Source organism: Macrobrachium nipponense, chromosome 19 (assembly GCF_015104395.2).
Source record: "Macrobrachium nipponense isolate FS-2020 chromosome 19, ASM1510439v2, whole genome shotgun sequence".
NCBI classification, from domain to species: domain Eukaryota; kingdom Metazoa; phylum Arthropoda; class Malacostraca; order Decapoda; family Palaemonidae; genus Macrobrachium; species Macrobrachium nipponense.
This window is the reverse complement of record NC_061088.1, coordinates 35762005-35785551: the sequence shown is the minus strand read 5'-3', so window position 1 is coordinate 35785551 and position 23547 is coordinate 35762005. Positions and strand designations below refer to the sequence as shown.

At 36.9% G+C, this 23547-nt stretch overlaps 1 long non-coding RNA gene across 1 annotated transcript; it reads left to right on the top strand.

The window, feature by feature from the left end:
- The first annotated feature begins 1503 nt into the window (after positions 1-1503).
- On the top strand, positions 1504-7246 carry LOC135216217 (uncharacterized). The gene is made up of 4 exons (XR_010314833.1): positions 1504-1643; positions 5478-5544; positions 6683-6874; positions 7092-7246. It is a non-coding gene; the product is annotated as an uncharacterized LOC135216217 (long non-coding RNA).
- The last annotated feature ends 16301 nt before the right edge of the window (positions 7247-23547 follow it).

The window sequence follows — 23547 nt, the reverse complement described above, 5'->3', positions numbered from 1 at the left end:
GACAGGAAAAATATGTACATAAAATTTAGGAAAAGGCGTTGTCCTTACAATATTCTTAAGAATGCCAAGCTTGGACCAGTAAACGGCGTGAAGTCTATTGATGGCGGCCTGAAGCAAAAGGTTTTAATGAAGTACTTTTCACCCAGAGAGAAAGTTTATAATCTAGAGAGAGAGAGAGAGAGATTCGTTTCATCTAACAAGCGTAAGTCCCGACTTCGACATTGGTTTGAGAAAACGACCCAGTTCAGTTTCATGAAAACCCGTTGTGCCTCTGCTGACCTAGACAGGGAATGAAGCACTTGATTGTTGGTCGACTGCAACGGGCTTCATCCATGGGGAGAAGGGCATCGGGCTACGGACTTCATTCCCAAAAAGACTTTCTGAGAATCCGTGATTATACATACGAAGGGCCTCCAGAAAGTATAATGAAGCTGTCGTAGTTTAATTTTACAGTGAACCAGGATAATGTTTATTCTAGGTGATCAAACAAGTTTTTTTTTGTTTGGACCTATATTTGTTAGAGATTTTTTGACCGTGTGTAAGCACGGACTCTTGTTTCGATTTCTTGCAGTGTGTTTTGGACTTGCACATAAAATTATTCTTTCGGTGTCTATATCAAGCGTTGGACCGTTGATCATTCACAAATTTCTGTCCGTGTACAATGAATGATCATAACGTATCGTTAGATTCAGCCAGCCTTCTGCTGGCACGGGCTCTTGCTTCACAGCAGCCCGTAACTGTAAATTTAACACCTGTATATGTGAAAAAAAACAAACAAAAAAAACATTCGGCTCTTATTAACCACTGGGCCGGAAATGAAAAAGCATTAGTGGGAGACAGTGTTATAATAGTAAGTCATAAGACCCTTAATCTCTTCTACGTTTTTTTTTCTTTTTTTAACGTTGCGTCCGGTGTATCACCGTTTAATGATTTTTAAAAATTTTATTTATTTATTACGTAAGGTACCACAGAAGTCAAGAGATGCGAACAAATGAATAAATTAATGCATATATAATCCAGAGCAGTTATGACCTAGCGGAAAAACAATTTTGATTAATTAAATGATAATTATAACCGAAAAGCAAAAGGGTCCTGCTCAATGGACCGAGTGATGGCTGACCAGAGGGTCTTCAAAGATAGCCAGTATTTGGAAAATGAAAGATTCTCTATGAGTTTTCATCGCAATGTCCTAGGTTGTTGCATATGGATATGATCGCACATTGAATAATAATCTGTAGATGAGAAAATGAAAATGATCTGTAATGTAAAGAACGAGTTATAACTGTAGCATTAGCGGAATCGCACACAAAATATGCAATCAGTTAATCTTATATGGCTCTTGTTCAAGTCTTGCTACCGAAGCTTTACTTAATCATTCAATAGATGGCGCGTCGATCGAGGTAACCATCATCCTTGCTACTGAGCTGAAAACGAGCTTTAAAATCCTTGCCTTTGTACTTCTTTGCGTTTCCAAGTTGGCTTTTGAGTGGTGAAGGCCATGGCTGACATTCGACTGCGAAATAGGAATTCATGCAAGCGGAAAGTTCATATCGAGTATCTAAGAAGTCTTGCACTTGTGTGTTAATGTTTCATAATCGTATGTGGTAGTCATCTTGAACGGCTGTTTTTCGTAATAATGGCAGGTATGTCTGATCTTCTCTTCCTTTTTGATAATTATTTGTATTGTCACTTTGTAGGTGGTTACTAAAGTTATTTGTCGAATTGTCGTTTATAGGTAATTACTCGCAGTTGTTTGGTCTGTGATAAGTTGACTAGTTTTCTATTAGTATTGTGGCTGTAATATATTAATCTAAATATTAACGCGCTTTAAGTAGGCCTACTTTCAAACTTATTTAATAAGGTAATATTCAAAGCGCCTACTCCAGATGGTGATATCCCAATATAGTTTTAAACCACTTTTTTCAAGTTGTGTTTAAAAACCATTAAACCTAGGATTACAATTATCTGGTTGTCACTTACGACTATTAACGTGACTTGCTAAATTTTCGTTAACTCTAGGATTACTTATACCTGTGGTAGGTGTTGTCGACTACTTATAGCAAATGTGATTGCTGAAGACTTTTGTCTTCATCATGGGGTTAATTTTAACCTACAGTGGTTCTGTTCATTTTTAATATGGTTGCTCAGTGCAAGCTTTGTGGTTGTTACTCTTTAACGTGGTTTGTGTTTGGACTCTGTGGTTGCCTTTTGGATCTAAATGAATGTTGCGTGGAGACAATGTGTTTATTTATTTCTTTATAATAAATCTTAAATCTTGTTGTTTATTGGTGGTTTAGTGTATAACTTCTGTTGGTTTACTAAAGATTCAACTTTAAATTACTTACTGGCGACTAGATTTTACTAGAAGTGTAATTGTCAGGGTGTTGTGATCTAGGGTTTTGTGATCTTGTTATTTTAATTTTTTTTAAATTATCTGAAGTTAAATGGTTAAGTATGGTTCAGTATCAGTGTTATAGGAGCTTATATCAAATTGACGATCGGAAGGGTAGGGTCCAGTATTAGTGTTATAAGGGTTATGTTTAATTTACCTTTATTTTCCGTGAATTTTAAAAATACCCAATGTGTTTGAGGTTACTTTAGAATGCCTAGTATTGGACTTTGTTTAAGTGATGGTGCATAGTGTAGTTACGTGATGATTTGTTTAGGGAACGTTTGTATTTTAATTTTTTGTAAAGCGGAAAATATTTATAAATATACTAAATATATTAACTTTAGTTAACACCTGAAGAGGTAATTCCCCAAGTATGATTGGACTTACTATGAAAAGACTGGTCATCACTGGCTATATGTTGGTTAGCTTAAATTATTAACTTAATAGTAGAACTACTTAACCGGATTTTTATTACAAAACTCACTATTCGCTGTAATACTGAAGTTCTTTTAAACTTAAGTATCTTAATCTTAAGATAACTGCTGCACTACTAAGCTTTTGTGCTTACTAAGTTAATTTCGTAACTGATGCGTGCTAAATAAAATCTTAGGATTTTAATACTCTTCTGCAGTATCCTGTGTAAGTGGATTTTGGTGCGTTAGGGTTTTTTAAAGCAGCAAACTGTTTAATCTGTAAAAGCTCTTTAATTAAGCTGTGGATTAAGAGCACTTCTGCTTTTGATAAATTTTAAATTTCTTTAACCAAATGTTATATTATTAATTTTACACTAAGTAATCAATGATCGGAAAGTTAGTCTAAATATCATTTAGTAAATTTTTTCAAGTATGGCAGATTTCATCTCTACATTAAGTTGACAATGGAATCTTCAAGGGTTATGTTAACATAGTGACTAGTCTGGCTAAGTTTTTATTTGATATTGTTTGACTTGCTCCGGATTGTGAGGTAAAGCTATTGATTGAGAAACTACGTAAGACCACTTTTGCCCTTAATTTTTGTGGTAAGAGTTTGATTATATGGGTTTAGTTGGAAATTAACTAATGGGTTAAGATTATAAAGTACTTAAACCTTTTACAGATTCTTTCACCAGGCTGTATGAGAGGGTTCTAAACTTAGTTACAAGACTGTTTTTGCTTAAAGCTGTCAAACTAAATATTAGGGGGGGAGAATATAATGGTGGAGAACTTAGAATTATTCCCAACACGGAGGCTCTCATGTTTAGAAGGCTTGATGGTGGTATTTATAACTGTCCTAGGAGAGTTTTTAAATTTGATAAATTTAGAACCTCGCCCATCAGAACTAAACTATTTACTGCAGATGGGTGATTTTCTAAATTTATTAAATATGTTCATGGCAAGTTAACTTTTTTAGTATTTTTCAGCCATAACTTTGACTACTAGCTTCACAGAAAGTAAAACTAATGATCGCAAATAAGTTGTTCATGTAAGGTAGCTTTGGTAGAATTTCTTTAAACCTATTAGTTGGGAGGTTAAAAGATATAACATTGGTGTTAGTGACTTTAGTAAGTTTAAGGTTAAGTCACCTGGGTGTGCATGAAGCCCAAAAGTAATCACTCATTACATGAGTATATTAAAAATTCAAAACTGTTTCTTTTACTATGGGTGAGAATAGATTGGGCAGACATGTGTTAAGGTAATTCTCCTTTGCTGTTGAATGGGTGGTTTCAGAGGAAACTTAAAAGGTTAAGATTATATAAAGGTTAGCTTTTAAGTAGTTGATAAATAATAAGAAATAATAAAATACTTAATAGTAAAGGCTTTTAGTTAAAGGTTGTCTGCCACACTCTGTTAAGTATTACTTTAGTTTGAAAGTTTAAGGAATGAAGAATATCCAGAATTTAGAAAACAAAATATTCACATTGATATGATGTTACTATGGAAGTCTGGTTGTTGCTAAGGTCTAGAGATATGTTTACTTTATTCGTAAATGTAGAGCAGATTTCGAATTGGTTGTTACTAAGGTTTAGTGTTTACTAAATATATTTGCTTTATTCATAAATGTAGAGCAGATTTTGAATAGTAGCAAAGACACTAGTATTTTTGATGGCTAGTTTGGTGATTCGACTAAATGTGCCTATACTGTAGACTGAATTTTCTAACTTAATGCAGAGTCTTGGGGGAAGGGAATTTGTGTTCGCCTAATTTTTGTTAACTAATGGCTAGAACTGGCAGGAATACTATATAGCTGACAGTTTTATGTAATTTAATCTGAAATATGCCATTACTTCTCAAGGGTACTTCAAACCTAAATATATAATTCAGTTCTCTATGGTACTATGAAAAATTCAGTTTGGGAAAGTTCTTTTAAGTGTATTTTTTAATAGTAGTACTTTGACCGTAGGGGGTTGTGCAGTCTGTGCTCCTCGTATAGTGCAATGTAGGCATTACTTTGCAGCTGCTAAAACTTAATCAATTTTACTGTACCTCCGTTCATACTAATCAATCTTGCTGTCCATAATCTTCTAACATAATTGATTCAGTGCAATTGCGGAGTTTTAAATCTTGTTACTCAAAACTTTTTATTAAATTTTAGTTTCTGCGCTGATTGGCCTAATTTACCCCAGTACTTGGCATTATGCCTAACATCCATAAATAAATCTTTAATTTTAGTAAGGTTTTGCTAAGTTTTGAGCGTGACTTCTTATAAAGGTAGACTACTTGGTTAGATGGGTAGGTAGGTTTAGATTCAAATTACCGTCTAATAACTTTTGCAAGGTATTTAAGTAATACACTATGACCCCCGGTTGGTGCTGTTAATGTACCTCACGTGGTGCACTGTAGGTATTGCTTAACTTCGGCCGCTAGCCGGATCTCCTTTTTAGTTTTTTTTTATTTATTTTATTTTTGTGTGGCTCCATTCATATTTACTTGCTCCCATTAGTTCCCCCCTCTGACGATAAATTTTAAAGTGAAACTATGGGTTTCCTAATGTTACTTTAAAATCTGTTGAGGTCCATCTGTGCTTAACCTTTGCTTAAATCTCTAATATAGATTAATAGGCACTTATGGTAGTTTTAAGAATTATAACATTGCCTACTATTCTACAGGTTACGTCCCATAAACTATGGACAGCCAGCATATGCGCCTACTGGCTACGTACCTCAACCTCAGATGGTAAGTATTATTCAAATATCTATTTTTAAACTGTTTGACAAATATTGTTGAACATAAGTACGTTCTGTGGGGCTCCCGTGAAAACTCTACCACCACTACCAAGATTAAAAGTTTTTTCAGTTTTCACTAATAGTATAGCACATCTTGTAAAGATTAGTCCAGACCTTGAGAAATGCAAATATTAACTTCTCTACTATGAAGCAATGCTGACAATCTAGTCTCTTGAAATCGGCCTATTGAACAACCTTGGCGCAGTAATTGCAAAGTTTCTAATACCAGTGGGCAAATTTAATCTCTTCCTCCTGTCTTTGAACATCAGTGTTAAACTGAAGCACCTTGAAAATCGCGCAATCTGTTTTACATGTAGACTTTTCATACTGCATTTAAATACTTTACTTTATCCTAGCCATCAATGGGCAGCTTGTCTTCATTGACAAATGATAAACTGCTTTTCATACTGCACTGCTTTAAATCATTAATTTATCCTAGTTTCAACGGGCACCCAGTCTTTCATTAGCAGCCAATGATACTGTTAAAAATCCTCTTTACTGAAATCAACATTGTAATCGGACATGCAAGTGAAGTATCTAGGTTCCTATTTGAACCTAGTACTTAAATCAGGCGGGAGATATTTTGTACATTGTGCTTTAAGACCGCTGGAAATTAACTTAAGGGTTCTAAATGAGTTAAGTAAATATAATGTAAGCACTTGCTTCTAAATACAAAGCGCACTATTTTAACTTAGTAAGGGCCGCCGGAGATGGTGGTATCCCTGCTGAGGGATGTACGTAAAACCAAATTAACCAAAGTATAGTTGCAGTTTTGTCGCTTTGTAATAAAGCCACATTATTTATTAGTAGACCAAAGTTCTGAATTTTCTCAATTTGTAAAACTTTAATATTTTCCTTAAGTGGTAGTATCATGCAGTCTTACTGTTAACTTTCTCATTGATTCAGGATTCCTGGATCTCTAAGCTAAAGTTGTTTAACCAGTGAAGTTTGAAACAGGGTATTACATAGGATTCTCAGACTTTTTACCCACAGCCAGTCTCTTATCCTCGTTAGACTTAACTTTTTTCCATCCATTACTTTCATTCTGAGCATTCAGAGCAGCATTCAGTTTTGACTATTCATTCCAGGTGGCAGCTCAGCCTGTAGTATCTCAGCCTTTTGTTCAACCAGCTATGGCCACAGCCCCTGTAATGGCTGCTCCAGTTGCACAGCCTGTAGTTGCCCAACCTATGGTTCAGCCAGTTGTTCAATCCCTTCCAGTTGCTCAGCCAGCTGTTTCGATGGTATCTGTATCTCCAATGGCGGCCGTTGCTCCTACGGTTAGTACTGAAGTCATTAAAGATCATACTGATTTTCTGTACATAATAAACATATGAAGCTCTTGGAGGATATTTGCCAGTATTTCTAAAACCCTGGATTTATAAAGAACCCTGGATTTATAAATATTAATTCTGTATAGTACCAGCACTTTGCGTAAGGTCTTTATTCTGTTGATCCGTGAATGTCTGGTACCTACTAATTGAGGTATATTTTCAGATTATCTACGCGAGAAGAAATCCTTTCCGACGAGGATATTATTGAGGTTCCGATTAAGTTTCCTGACAAACTGATTTTTAACTTGCTGTCCTGGTATGGATAATGGAGCCAGTGTTTTAAGTAATTTTTAGCAACTAAATTAAAATTTGACTACAGTTATCTTTAATTTTCCTATTTAATGTAAAGCTTTCCTTTGGTTCTGTAATTTGGAAAGTATTCACTAAAATTCCTAAATCTAATTGTCCTGAGGTTAGGTGTAGTTGGAGGGTGCAGAATTTGTCACTTGAAACTACCTAAAGTGTTACTTTTATTTTAATTATAAAGATTCGCAAGATCTACTTTGATATACAATCCAATGACCAACAAAGTTCCTTGTTGATCCCCTGGCAGCTTTAAAGTTTCTTCCAATAGCGTTCGTAATGTTTTCTGGTGAAAGTCGTATAAGGCTGGTGAATGCAGTGATGACTTTATTTTCTTCTCTTAAAAACACTCAGGCCTGAATATTTGAAGCAGATTTATCTACTGTATATTTTGATTAGGAAGGAGTAAGAAACTCATATTTTCACTGCTTGAACATCAGACTAGTTATTTCCAAGCCTGATCTAACCTTATTGATATACTGTGTCCCCCTACACACAAGGGGCATGGAGGCTTTGTGGAGTTTTCCCTTGGGAACCTGTTGCACCCCGCTTCGTGTTAATCTTAATGTGCTTCGGATAACTATCTTTAATTTGGAGGACATTTATTAGTTACGCCTGTTAAATTTAAACTAACATTTTTATTGTATAATTCGCTAGTTATAAATTACTTTAAGGTTGTCTAAAAAACTAACTGGGGCATATATATTAAGGTAGTTTATATCTGTATGGTCAATGAACTTTGTAATTACAGAAAAGTTAACTGCAGGTAGCCGGGGGTTGTTGGGTAGCTCATGTTTTTAGCACCTTGTTCCAGGATAAAGGGCATTAGGGATAGGTTAGTAGATTGCAGTTACTACTAGTCTGATGGACTTTTCTAGCGCACTTTTTGAGTTTGATGGTACCATGGCTGACTTTAATGGCATTTGCTTGGTGACAAAGGAATTTTTTGCCTACCCTATTCAACAAAGCCTACTGGAGGAATTACTTTGCTTGGAAGTTTGTTGCATTTATCAACGGTTTTGTTAATATAATTAGATGCTGTGCGGCAGGAAGACTATTCTTTTTCCAATGTCCACCCGCCTGTGGTGTTTGTGTATGGTAACACTGCATCCCGGGCTTTAGATTATTACATTTGGTTTACATTAGACCAAAACTATCCTATTACGAATATTAAGGGTATAATTCGCGTACAGTAAAATAACACATTTCAGTTGCAAACTTACACCTAGATATAATTTTATTTGCCTTAAACATAGCTTAACTATCTACATTAAACATAAACAAAGCTTAACCATCTAAAGCTGTGTCACTGTACGCAAACACCACAGGCCGGTGGACAGATGGAAAAAAAGTATGGTGCATATCTGACCTTAACAGGCCTATCTTTATATTTATATTTACCTCTGTAGTTTTAATGTATAAAACGATTAAATCTACCTTAAAACTGATGTTTGTAATACAGTACTTATACTCTCGACTAAAGTTGCCATAGCATATTTTAAGTACTTTGAATATGGGTGGAAATTTTAAATACTTTTTATTGCTTTGACATAACGAATCTTTGCTTTCACTTATTGGATCTTGAAAACTTGGCTACCTGGATTTTCACTGCTAGGGCAGTTAACTACTTTAAATTTGAGATTAAATTTACTACTATTTGGTATAGTTCAAAGAATGGTCTTGCATTAAATGCTAAGTTTCCTTGGCGTAGATTCATAAATTAACTTGCCGAGAACTGTAGTTGACAACCTTTAGTCATGGACATTGTATACTTTTTATAATTTTTTCTAATATACCAAAGGAAAATTGGTAACTTTTAGTGCAAATTTGTTAATGTTAGGTTATGCCAATGAACCACAACATTGTCTACTTCATTATTATTATTACCAGAATTGTTTGCCTTAATGTTTCGGCAAAGTCCGTACACTGGTGATGGGTATGCTACTGGTAATTTATTTTATTTAATTTTTTCTTAGGCATTTGCTGGTTGTGGTTGCCTTTTGAAATTTTCCTGTCGCTTAATGCTTTGGTGATTGTACATTACATTTTTGATAGCTTGCTGCCATCAGTATAATTATCCATTTTATTGCACTTATAAGATTCAATTAGCCTGATGTATCGGTATGGCCCGATTATTGGTTTGATATTTAACAAGTTTAGCAATTGCCACATGGCTGATATGATGAGGTTGCCAGTGTTTAGTAGTGACAAGAGTCCTTTTAAGCTGAGTATTTAAAGCTGTCATACCAGTAGATGCGAGAAGTTTACTTAGATTATAATGTAGTCATTGGAGTGACTCAAAGTTGGCGTCAGATGAAATCTCGAGCGTGGAATTAATAGTTATGAAAGGCATTAGGTGACTAGATTTCTTCTGAATCTGGTACGTAATTTAATTCTTAGAATACGGTAACGGTTGGTATGTTTGACCGGGTTACTGAACATGTGATAATAGCATTAATGATGCTTATGCATAACGCATAATCCTATTTGACTTTTAAATAATTAGGATTCTTTATTAATCAGTCAGGTTTGTGTGGGACAGTAGTAGAAGAAAAGATTGGTTGACCAATGGCTGACGCAGTATTGCTGTAGTTAAAATTAAACCGAATCTCAAAGCTACAGTATATTCCAGGGTAAGTTATTCTATTCTTATTGTCAATAAGAGATTAGTTTATTCTGAAGAGTTATGGGCAAAAATTCGAACTACAAAACTAAACTAACGGACGGGGTTGCTATGGATATGCTTTAGTGTGTCTAGTACATGTATGCGAAGTGTTCCCGGTGTTAACTCAAATATGAAAGTTGCCATTCCTTTGTGGTTGTTGTACCGTATTACGGTAGTTGTATAGTTAAATTGCTTTAGTACTTCTACAAAGTTTGCCAGATTTTGAAGCGGTTGTAGATATACAGCAACCAATTTGGGTCATGAAGCAATAATGGAAACTTTGGATGTGTTAGCAGGGAGGCTTGATCGGTGGTTAACCATATTAAGAGGATAAAATAAATTTGATTATTTTCATAATTCCACGAGCAATCTTTGCCTTCCCATCATGTTATATTTAAAAACATGGCATACTTCAATAGACCATTATTATTGGTCAGCAATTAGGTTTTAAGTTTGCGTTAGTCTACAAATTAAAGCATTTCATGTTTTGTTTGCTGAGTTTTGCTGCTGTTGTTCTTTTGAAGGAGGAGCCAGTGTCCTGTGACTCCTAGCTTGTTTTTCCAAACTGCCTTGGATCTTTCAATTTTTCTTAAAATGGGGAAAGTGTTATAGCATATAACTGCTTGCTTTCTAGTGACAATGTGTCAAGCTGTTTTTCACTCGCCCTGGGAGTAAGCCTTTTAAGTTTTTCATTTTCTTGCTGGGGAGATAGGAAACTTCTATAGAGCAGCAGAGCAGCGCTGAATAATCCTTTGGATTACAGTGCTTTGCTTAAATTCTAGATTCCATTTTTCTCTATTTTATGGAAGAATATAAAGAGGTCTGTAAGTTGGTCGTAGAGCTCGAGACCTTAATTTCCGGATACATATATTGGAAAATGTAAAGAGATGTGAATGTTAAAGGTACAGAATAGTTTTCTAATAAAATATAACCAATTTTATTGTAGTTGGTGAGACCATGATCCATTTGACAGTGATCTTGGCAAGTTTAAATTTACGTTCAGTTAAAAATATTTACAATGCATGATGGGATGATCTTTCATGCGTCCCAAGTAAGCTGGAGGTCGGATCATGCCTTGTTACTACTTTTCTGAATAACTTTTTCTAACCCATGATATTTAAAAACTCACCGTTGCTCAGTTTTGAAAGGAATTTTAAAAGGGAAAAGTTAGCAATATCAAGGTAACTCCAAATCTTGGTGGACAAGCATTGACAATTTTAATTAATCGGATCCTTGTCAAGTTCCATGCAGAATATTTTGGCTGATCTTCCAGCAGTGCTGAGGCACCTGTGGGTTTATGGTTACTCTGTACCAATGCCTTTAGGGTACATTTCATTCTTTTGAGAGAGTGCTATACAAGATTGGTGGGAATTTTGAGACAATTTGATAATTGATAGAATCATTTTTTAAGGCCTTCTATATAATGTTCAATGATAGTTTGTAATGGTGGATGCCAGAGTAACTTTTCATGCTTGAAAAAATATGGATTGGGAGCTTTAAACCTCCAAAGCTGTATGTTAGATTCCAGTTTGGTTTTAGTTCAATTCTAGATGCCGCGTTAGTGACCTTACTTAACACGTAATTTTCATGTTTTTAAAAGGGTTATATGAACCATTGTTAGATTACTCTTGGGATATTAGAGTTAGTTATTTAAAGTGTCCGTGATTAAAAAAAAAAAAAAAAAAAGAAACTATGCCATGTAAAGATCCCTCAAAGCTCATAATCCGTTCTCTGTAAGCAGGAAATATATAAAAACTAGACCTGATGCATCTTTAAATAATTTGGTATGAATTTGCAGTCACTCCAACAAAGTAATCAAACCTGCATCTTAAGGGTATTTGGCACAAAGGTGGTTTGCTAATTGACGCTTGGTAAGAAGGTAGTTAAAGTAGCAAACTCTTCCACAACACTCCCCACTCTCCCCCCCCCCCACCCCCCCCCCCCTCACACCACCATCAGAAGAAATGCAGTAGTTCTTGCAAGTGGGTTGGAGCACATTCCTAGTTGCTTTTGGGCAAGTTGAACAGAAACCACCCTAATATGCATATCGGTGGGTGGATTGTGCTGCTGGCATTGCTAGCATTCCATGAAAGGTTGAGAGATTGTTCAGGGTACTGGCTTAAATTAATAAGCAGAAGGATGGTTTTTTGTTTCTTGGCAAATTGGTGTAATCCTTTGAACTGTTTGGTACCTCCTAAATGGGAGAAATTGTGGTGGCTGAGCTCTGTCTCAAGGAGAAAGATGTTGATAGATTATTCCCTACATCCTCATCCTCATGTAGTGGGTAGTCTCGTTGAACTTTGGGGAGCACCAATGAATTGACTAGTTTTGGACCCCAGGATAGTGTTAGATGCTGCTGCATATCAACATATCTGAGATCATCTCAACATCTACAGCTTTCTACCATTTATCCTGATCTGCAAAGGGATCAACAGGGATTTGATTTTTCTAGGACTTTGGAAGACCTTGTCCGTTTTTGTTTCCAGGCAGATCTGCTGGCTCTTCAGGTCAACGCTCGGATAACTCCCTGGCCCAGTTTTTAGGGATGGAGACTGTCAATTATATCCTATGGCCCTGTCTACACTAGTGGGCACTGCCCAGGGCAAACGCTGTTCCATAACCCATTCCACTATACAGTACTGACCGACCGAGTGTGGAGATTGTCTGGAAACACTGCTTCAGAAATGAGAAAATATAAATGCTTGAAGTGTGGACACGCCATAAGCCCCTTCCACACGAGGGGGAAAGACACGACGAGCACTTGGATTTGCCAGTAATTCGTTCTTTTAAGTGTTATCAGATCAAACCATCCAAGTCGGGCAGCAGGCGCAGGCAAATTGGACTGCACTTGTGATTGCCATCCATCCACAAAATTAGTGTCTGCCAACTGTGCATTTGTTTCTGCTGTGGTAAGGGCTTTAGGAAAGGAGGGAGGGTCTACCCGGCCATAACACGTTGAAAGCACCGCTTATCGTCCGAACAACAGTTTAACTGGAATATGCCATTTCTGGAGACTGTTTTACAAATACAACTAGCTCAATTCCTTTTTAAAGGTAGTGTGATCCACGCCGCAAAGGTGGATACACAGTTAAAACAAGAAAAAAAATCGCCATTGAGCTTGTACTAAACAGCCGTAATGGTGGATACAAGGATTACCAGGTTAAAACCCTTCGAGGTCACTATCTAGGAAAGTGGAGGTCACTATCTAGGAAAGATTAGTATTTTTTTTTTTTAAACTATAATTCTGTAAAACACTTTACCTGACTTTGAGGAGTAGTCGCAAACAAACGTTAATACAGAGAATACAACACACAATTACAGTTAAAAGGAGCTTTGTAGTTAAAATTGTTCATACAACTATTTTCTCTAACAATCAAGGTTACAAAAGGCATGAAATACATAACTAGTTCACACACTTTTCAAGAAGGATGAAACTCGCACATAAACTAAGTCATCCCCTCACTGGGTGACTATCTGATTACCATGCAAAGCTAGATGGAATTTATATTGGACATAATCTGCCTGCCGATGGAAAGAACAGGTGTCAGCACTCAGGCCAGAGATGTCACATCATGCCCCTGAAGTACCTTAAGGCCTGTCCACACGATCGGATCTGATCGGCGTACTTCCCCTCTTAACTGGCACACTTGATGGGCAAACAGTCAACTTGCCCGATGGGTCTTGTAGCAAAATCACCATGGTGGTGCCCGATGGCTTGAACTTCGACTCTGGCAGACGTACGTTAACCATATACATTTCTTTTACTGAGCCATTCATTGCACCATATTCTCTTCTTTTTCATCACACATAAAGCAATTTTCATGCTACACTATCTTCTTTGCGGTAGGCACCATGTTTATCGTACCGCACTGAACACACCACTGGCATCGACGGGTACGCCCACTTCTCCATCGCCTCACCCGTGTGGACAACATTCACGGGTAAGCTCGCCAGAATTTGCCCGTCAACCCCGGAGCACGCCGATCAGGCCCGCTCGTGTGGACAGGCCTGTATACCTCTTGCCAGACGAAAGTGTTTAATTTTTTAGTTTATTGCAGGGATAGAACAGAGCAGCTCTCAAAATCTCCAGTCAACAATTTGGGAACAAATGACAGTGAACCAGCTCTCCCCTCTAAACACCAGATTTTGGTACACGAGACCATGCAGTTTACCTGGCTTCCCATTAACTGGTCCCTACTAACTGATAATTTAACTGGATTTGATTAATGGGTTTAGCCATCGTGCCAAGCACTGGGGCAACTAAGGCCATTCAGCACTGAAATATAAATTGACAGTGAAAAGGTCTGAAAGGTGTACTGGAGGAAAGCCTTGCTGCTGTTAGGGAAGAGTGGAAAGTAAGATGGAAGAAAGATATGAAAGAGATACAGTAAAAGGAAAAAGTAGATGCAGGTGGGGACAGAAGGGACATTGGAAAGAACCTTAAGTAATACCTACATTGCACCACATGAGGGGCACTGACGGCACTAACCCCCAACGGGGACAATTCACTGGGAACTAATACAGCTACAACTCGTATCGTCCAAAAGGCAGTCTTCTTGACCGCTCTGGCATCAGCAACTCTGAATAGCTAACAAGGCTTTCTTAGAAGGGACAAAGTTTCATCACTTACACCTAGCTGTCATTTACTTTCGTCTTCTGGCCTACCATTCCTGGCCGTAAATGAGGCCCTTTTGAAAATAAAATTTTGTCTGATAAAGTAACTGTATTTCAGATAAGACTCAAGATTTACCTAGATATCACGGCAAACATCTCGGATAGCCCTCTTCTTCCTGTACCATAGCACAAACAAACCTGTCGCTCTACAAGGGCTCAGAATGAATTTAGTGTCCTTCAGGAAAAAGGCAGACCGTGCACTTAGTAATTGGCTTGCTTTTGTCTGTCTGTGTGTCTCTGCCACATGTCCGTCCTTTTGTAAGGTTAATGTATTTTAGAAATAACTTTAGTACCATTCAAGATAGATATTAATAATCGCAAAATTCATAAGGTTATGAAATTCCAGTAAAGAGGTTATTTATAATGAGCATGAACAATACTCTAACGATGAAGCTTATATGCTGGAAGGTTGAGGACAAATATTAAATGAGAAATTACTACTGCTGCTGTCAACATCATATTGCCGGTTATCCTCGGAGTATATACTAAACTAATCATCATTTGTTTGGCATCTGGTGCTAACATTGGGGCTTCATAGTAAGGAAACTTTGAGAGTTCACTATAATTACATAGTTTCTTCAGAATATAATGGCTCAGATCTTGAAAAATTTATGAAATGTGCTGACCCTAAACATTGTTCAAGTACTACTTGTTACTGTTGAGCAAGTTAAATGTATGATGTTTTGGCAACAGTCAATCTCCTCATCTTCGGTGGCAATATCAGTCGCTTGTCCATTTATTTTTTCTTTCTCACAGCTGTTAAAAATTTACTACTAAAATCATCTTTTACTAGTGCATTACAAAGTCTCTTGGTGCCATTTACAGTCTTCACAAATTGATATCTTGAACAGATTACTAAAAATTATGCATTCAACTTACAACCTAGGAGACCTGAAGCAACCTGAATCGTAACGCGATGTTCCTCTCAAAATCAGAAATCAACTTTTCGCTGTCCAAGTTCATATTCGGCTCTACAAAGGCAGTAGTTTTCATTTCACATAACCACATTTTGAAATAAAATTTTGGAAATTACATATGAGCACAGTACAAGGAGTTTCCACATAGAAAAGTCTGTTACATTCTAGATGGTGAAAGAACCCTATTTTAAAGCAAAACTAGGAACAGAGTGAGTGAGAGAGAATTTAGGGTCATGGCCAAATGAGTGTCCCTCATAATAAGAGGGCTGCCTTATGAGCACTAAGTGACTAGTATGGCAGCTGTTCATACTTGAGGTGAAAAATATTTTAGGAAAACGGTTTTGTAATTTTCATTGGTTTAATATTTTTCATTAACTCTTGTTGTTTGGTGTCAAAGTAGACTATAATTATTTAAACAAATCTAAAGATACCATCTTCATAGAACCTATTTATTAAGGTTGCCAGCTGCACATTGTATCAGTTGTCAGCACCTTGTCTTAAAACTAATATTTATTTAGTTACTGTGATGACGACCACTGTCGGAGGTTTTGGTTTTACCATTTGGTTTCATAGCACATTTCCTCAAAGACTGAAATTACTGTTAACAACAATTTCACAGTATAGTTAGTGGGTTTTGCAATGATTGACCTACCATCAAATCTTCAGCTCTACCTAACCTGTAAAAACTTCTCATTTACTCATCAGACGTAGAAAAACCACACAGTATATTACTAAGTGGTCAAATTTGTTGATCTCGATCGTTTATGTCTGTCGTCCCTTATGTGGTTCATCCTTTTAAGTTTCTGTAAATTAACTTTGTAATACGTATTGTACATCTCACCAGTAATACGTATTGTACATCTCACCAGTCAATGTACACTGCTCACGTTCTAATTCACATCATGGCTCTTTGGTTCTCATAATTTCACAGTTCAGTTGAGCATATGACATTACCTCAACCTCACTTTCTGAAGAACTTTATGATTACCGTAATCCTTCTTCTTCTGCGCTGAAATCTGACACATGACACACTCGGACGTGTTTTAAAGCAAGGATACATATATCTCTGACTGAACAGTGTTTAAGCTCTTTAGATTCCCTCCCTCTTGCAAGTGAAATAATTTTCATTAATTCACCATGATTGACCCACTTAGCTGACATAAATCTCTCGAGCAGTTCAGAAGATAGTGTTATTTACTTGGTTTTGTTTGTGACCTTATGGACCACTGGTCAATGAGCATTTTGGATTGTGTATTGTTCTTCGACACTTTGGTTTCAGAAAATGCTGCTAATATCATTCTTTTTCTAAATGATCAATACATTGATGATGTTTTCTGATACTAGGAAACCTGGTCATCTATTTGATAGAGTAACACTAACCTCCTGTTGTGAAATGTTCTTTAGTTCCTGACTATTAACCACATAGAATGGTAATAGTTTATTGCACTGATGTGTGGTATTGTAGTACACCATCTTTGTAGGTACTCCAGCCACCTTTTTTCTTCTCGGGTGGTGATGCCCCAATAAGGTTCTAAAGTTTACAGGTGAATCATACGTATTGCTAGAAGAATGGCAGTCAAATCTCCTTGACTTCTTAATACCCTACAGGTAGTGCAAAACTTATTGGCTTTGATCAGCCTTACCCATGATGAGAAATGGAGGCTAGGCCAAAGAAGTAAAACTAATTTTCAATTTTTTCTTTTTTCTTTGACTTTTGATAATGAAATGGCCACTTGAAAAATAAATGTACTAGCTAACAGTTTCATATCCATTGGTGGGCTACTCTAAACGTGAAATTTGGCTAAAATGTTGAAAGGCATAGGTACTATCTTGGATAGTACCCAAAAGATTCACAGCATACATATATGGGATCACCTGAAGATTAGCGACTCCTTATACCTCTCCTGAAGAAAATCGACCCCAATATTTTCCTCCTGAAGAAAAGCAAAACCCATTTTTTATTTTTTCTCTTTTCTTTTTTTTGACTTTTGATAATTAAATGGCCACTTGAAAAATAAATTTACTAGCTAACAGTTTCTCATCCATTGGAGAGCTTCTCTAAAAATGTGAAATGTGGCTAAAATGTTGAAAGGTATAGGTACCATCTTGGATAGTGCCCAAAAGATTCTTGGCATATATATATGTATATACTGGTGTATAGTGGTTCCTTAAAATTTTCCTGTTATTTTAAGCATCCTGACTCATACAAGGCCATTAACATCAAAGCAAAGAAATATTTTTACCAAGTCCTTGATAACATGATCATACCCAGATTTCAGCACCCCAGCTTCAAGTTCACAAGGAAAAACTTGACGTAGTACCCAATTCAAGGTAATTAAATTTCATTTGAATCTTTCTTTTTCAGTTCCTCGGACTAAGCTCGTCCTTTTAGGAGTCTTTGAACCTGCAAAGGTTTGGATTGAGAACTCTGACAGATTTCCCTTTTTATCTATTTTTTTTCTAGTAATACTAATGAGCATATGGCTGCCATATTCATCACCGACCCTGCATTACTACCATTGCTGCACTTAAAGGGCAGAAAAATACTAGCTTTGTATGCTATTGCATCGGTACTCCTGTATCGTATTATCAGGTCTCCTGTTGAGAAAGTGCATCTGCATTCGGTTAATTTCTGCCTAGCTTGTACACTTATGTGGGCATCAAAGTTTGCCAACTTGGTAGCCCAAGAAGTTTGCTTTTGGTCAATGGATAGGTCAAAAGGTGGTTGTCAGTGTAAATACACACGATACATAGTATGTCGAGTACTCTGAATTTCTGTGCAACAAACAACCTAGTGAGCACTGGTGGTGGTCTTTTCAGTGGAATTTTATGCTGAAGGCCCTGGAGTTTGACTTCTTTACTCACACAAGAATAATCAGCAAGCGCAGTGGTGCTATCAGCTTTGTATAATTAATTAAAGGCAGACTGATGACAGTAGTGGGTGAACTGCCAAAAACTCTACTCACGCTCCCTGAAAGTTCCTGATTACTGCCACTCAACAACCACAACAGCCTTTTTAGAGTCCATCACTAACCCCTCTGAAAGTGCATACCCCAGAAATTTCTTTCATTCCAAAAAGAACACTATTTTCAAGTAGTAATGATTTGGTTTCACTCATTTGAATCACCAGGATTTGAAGGTTAAACTAGGTGTCCCAATCCTAGAATGGAGAGAATGCAGAACTACACTATATTTTTAAACAAATCATCCAATTACGTATTAACTTGAAACGTTGCCATTTGACAGCCTTTGCTTCTAGGTACTGTGTAGCTACCTAGAAAGGACAAGTCACTTGATTTGAATTCTGTGTTAAAGCGCACAATAATTACTTTGTTACATACATAAATATTTTGCAAGGTCACAAGTATTTTGCAAGGTCATCTGATTGGCAAAATGGCTTTCATTAATACTGATACAAACCCACAGGGATCATAAATGCTGTGTTCTCCTGAACACATTGTCAGCTGAAGCAAGACCGCTGAGGGTCTGTAAGAATTTCTTTGTTCTGTGAAGAGGGAAAGTATTGTGCTTAATTTTGTCATAAGCTTGAGAAAGTAATTGCACTTAAGAATGACTCCATTATCCTTCTGGCAGTCGCTATGATGCTGAACGAGACTTATTTACCTTGACGATTCAGTTTGAAGTGTCATTGAGAAATTCTTTGACTTTTCACTTATAGGGGGAACTGTTATGCAAGCTTGTTATCCACTGTTTATATATGATATTGGATCAATGAGTGAGAACCGAAGGGAGGCCCCTCTTCCAAGAAGAAATCCTATTGAAAATTACTTTGGTATTCCAGGGAAAGATCACTTTTCTACCCTTAGTAAGTTGTAGTTGTAATTCATTGTTACTAAGTAAGCAAGCTGCTAAAACTTGGAAGCATTCTTCTACTGGGATCAGGTAACATCTAATCAGAAAACAGCCTGCTACCAGCATTACAGTTTGGGTTTTGTAAAGCCCTTGGCACTTGTAATGCACTCCTGTTCAATATCCATCAACTTGCAATGTACTCTTGAAGACGGTGCAAAGGCTTGCATAGTTGCTTTAGATTTTAGTGCAGCTTTTGACCATGTGAATCGTGAAGCATTTAACTACAAGAATATCTGGAACTGGTGGATCTTTTATTAATATTTTAAATGAATTTTTAATAGGCGGAACCAAAAGGGTCTGTGTTGATGACCAGTAGTTTTTTTTTATAGTAATGACTGGAGAACAAAGTGATTGCATACACCATGATGCTACACTTTTGGCTGTTGTTCCTTTTTAGTGCCTTAGGTCTGTGATTGCAGAATCCTTGAATAGAGATCTTGCACTTATTTAGGAGTGGAGTAGGCTTTGGGGCATGAAACTCAACTGTTATGAATAAGTATAGTTAGTTGATCCTGAATACATTCGCTTTTGCTTCTTGATTTACACACAAAAGGTATGGTTTTAAATGTCAGTGACTTTAGATTTTAGGGGAAACCTTTAACAAGATACTAGTACAGACTTTTAAGTAGCAAATATGCAACATTACTTCCTCTGTTTTTCAAAAAGTTGGAATTCTGTGGAAACTCTTTATGACAGTTTCACAATGAAGCTATTTTATGTTTTTTTCCCTTGTTCTCTGTGTGGTCTTGTGCCGATATTTCGGTATGATTCTGTATCTTTAGGTGAAACTTAGCAGTTGTGATCGGTCATGTCCCTGCTGTGAGAGCAAAGTGACATGTGCTACGAGAATCCATTATCAATAACCCCTTGCAGGTTGCCATACAGGCATAAAACCTACATTAAAGGCGCTGGTGTGACTGGAATGCATTAAATATCCAAGTGCCACGCAGTGTCTTACTAACTGAACACGTTAATTTATCCAACTTGTTCCTACTACTGTAGGTGTCTTGGTGCACAGTCTCAGCATAAAGACTAATCCATTGTTTCTTGGAATTTTCGTGTTACCCAAACTACTCTGTGACACTAGCATGGTAATTATTTTCATCATAAACCTAGATTCCAAGTATTTAATTTCTTAAAATTTAGTATGAAATGTTCTTTTAATGCAGAGTTGTTTCAAATGCAAAACCATTTTTACCATTATTCCAGTTCATAGTCTTCATGTATCCTAGACACTCCATTCTTGCATATAAAATCATCCTGTGTTGGTTGACTGGCACCTCCACACATCAAAGTCTGTGTCATTGGCGTCGGGTGGACAAGTACCTAACTTCTCAAGTGTCTATCTTGCTATTAGCAAGGTAGACCTGGCTGACTTTACCTCTTAGTTTTATTCTCTTCCCACTGTTTCACACTACATTAGTTAATTTCTTTTTTCAGCGTAAATTTATTTTTTTGCTCAAGCTTGGAGGTTTTGTAACTGTTACGGTAACTGAGCTTCATTATTTACAGTCAGTCTTTCGTTTGCAAGCGTGTTTTGCTATCTAGCTCTGCCTTGTTCAACAGAATTCACCTTGTGTCATTTTGTGAGTACAGTATATTTATTTTGCTTGATTTAAACAGTGCCTTGCATAAGGAACTTTCATTTATTGTTGCCCATTGAAAATTAAAAGTTCACTAAAACAAAATAGAGAGCTTGCAAGGCTAACAAGATGATGATCGTTTTCTCTCTTTAAATTGCTTGGGTTGCTCTGTTGCCTGCGTTTGTTTTGGTTATATCACTTTGGCATTGTGGCGGTAAAGCCGAGAAGCAGAGGTTTTCAACCTGGGGATCGTGAGGGGTCACCAGCCTTTTTTCTGGGAGTTGATAGATCGTTCTTGAGCAAGGGTATGTTTTAGCTTTTTTCAACCACTTAACAAAAAAAAAAAAAAAAAAAAAAAAAAAAACCTACTCATCAGTCCAAATGGTCTATGATTTAACATTTAACAGAAATATTTATAATAAATTTTAAGTGCAAGTAGTAGATTTATTACAGTGCAGTGCTATTTTTGTACTAAGACATTACATATAATTAGGGTTACCATAACTCCTTGTTTGGCCGGGACTCGTCTCCGGATTTGAGGCTTTGTCCTAGGCGTCCCGGTCAGTCAGAAAAATGTCCCAGAATGTTCAGGACAAGCAGTCAGTCAGTCAGTCAGTCAGTCAGTCAGTCAGTCACCTTCGCTGTTATTTTGCCTTATGCACATGTTCCAACGTTCAGTGGGAACATGTGCATAAGGCAAAATAACATTGAAAAATCGTGTTTCAGGTAGACTTTGGATCTGTCATACCAAAAAGGCCTACCAGAATTGAAAGTAGACATGAACTGCAAAAAAACAGAGTTTTCAGATGAACTTGTGACCCGTCAGATGACGCAGTCTTACAGATTGGGAAAGATGAATAAATAAAAACGTGTAGATAGGTTTGGGACCCGTCATAGTGAATATAGATTCTTTTTGTATGGTCTTTGGATGATGAAAATATGGTAACCCTACATTATTTAATAAAAAATTTTAAAAGGGTTCATCGGCTACACAGGCAGTCCCCAGTTATTGGCAGACGAGGTTTATGGCAATCCAGTTTTATGGCACTTTCAGGGATTTATGGCCCCATAACAGGCCAAGTTTCAGTTATGGCATGCCGATAGTTATGGTGCCATAATATATCTAACAGAGGTACTATTAACTAAAACTTGGTGCCAAAATTGCCATAAATCACTGAGTTTCGATTACTGGCGGTTTTCATTTATCAGCACCCTGCCGAGAACAGGGACTGAATGTATTAAGTTGTTCATAAGCGGTCATGGTATGAAAAAGGTTGAAAACCACTGCCAAGCACGGGCACTAATGCTGGTGGTATTCAATTGTTAAGGCATTAGAAATTTTGTTTTGCTAGTTTTCTCTCCTTTCACAAAGAATTTCATTATTTTCTATTAGCATCTCCTCTTCCTGTATTAATGAGTTATTGATGCAGTGATCATTACTATCCTAATGTGGAAGTTGTGTATATACAGTATTTGTCAATAGTATTGTGTAAATGCCATCACTATAATTAGTAAACTATCTTCTTTTTCTTTGTACAGTATATGATTTCATGTTGATTGTGTAATCATTGTTTTTTATGTACAGTTTTGATCTCATGCTGATATATTAATTGTGCCTTTAATATTTTGTAGCCTTTTTCACAGGTTTGCTATAGGGCTTTTGTTGTTGTTGCCTTCATAGTCACCAGGCAGTTATAGTTTATGATTTTATTTTGTTTCTTTACCGTTCTTTTAATTTTTCCTTTACAAAAACTCATTCAGGTAAGGTATTAGTCAACTGGATCAATAATGGTTGAATTTTTTTACAATAAGACATCTTTAAAAGAAAAGCCTTTTGCTTGAAAGTTTCCTGGGTGTATTATTTGTTCCTAAGGAGATACAAACCATCACCTTTTACAAAGGAGTATCTTGAGCTTCAGCTGGAATGGTTATTGAACTTGGTAACAAGATTAACTAGTGATTATGGGAGAGTGATTTGGGAAATGCCCCTCAATCTCGTTCTACCACAAAACAACTTTTCTTAAGCCACTGGGAAAAGTGTAGGTCTCACTGGATTTTCCCTCTTCCCCCGTTTGTGCTTTTATTAAATACTTTGGTGAGCATTTGGATTATTATCTTTTTCTTTGTAACGGTTCTGATATAATTTTTCCTTACCGAGTATGAATGAAAAACATGAGCAATTCAATTGTAAGGGGTGTGGGCCTTCTTATGAGAGCTTCATGTCGCCCATGGAGTACGGTTCTTTTGGCAAGGGGAAAGTGTGCACCCATTTCTTACCCGGCAAGCAGTGGGCAAGCTGTCCTTTTTCTTACTTGGAAAAATTTGGTAAGAGGAGGAGAAACGACAAGACATTTGCCAGCCAGTATGGAGGTGAGTGGGAGGTATGACCCTGGTGACTTCACTGAATCCTTTTGTCACCTTCCTCTCTCCCTCCGCAATTCTTATCCTGCTGTCTCTGACGAGTACTTTTCCCTCACAGGGGTTAGTGTTCGAGAGGTGAAGGAATCATGCCGCCTGCTCTCTTGAGAGGACAACTTTGATGTTTAGGTTGATTGCCCGTTTAGTTGGGCTTCACATCCATCCCCTTTTGCTCTCCTTGATTGA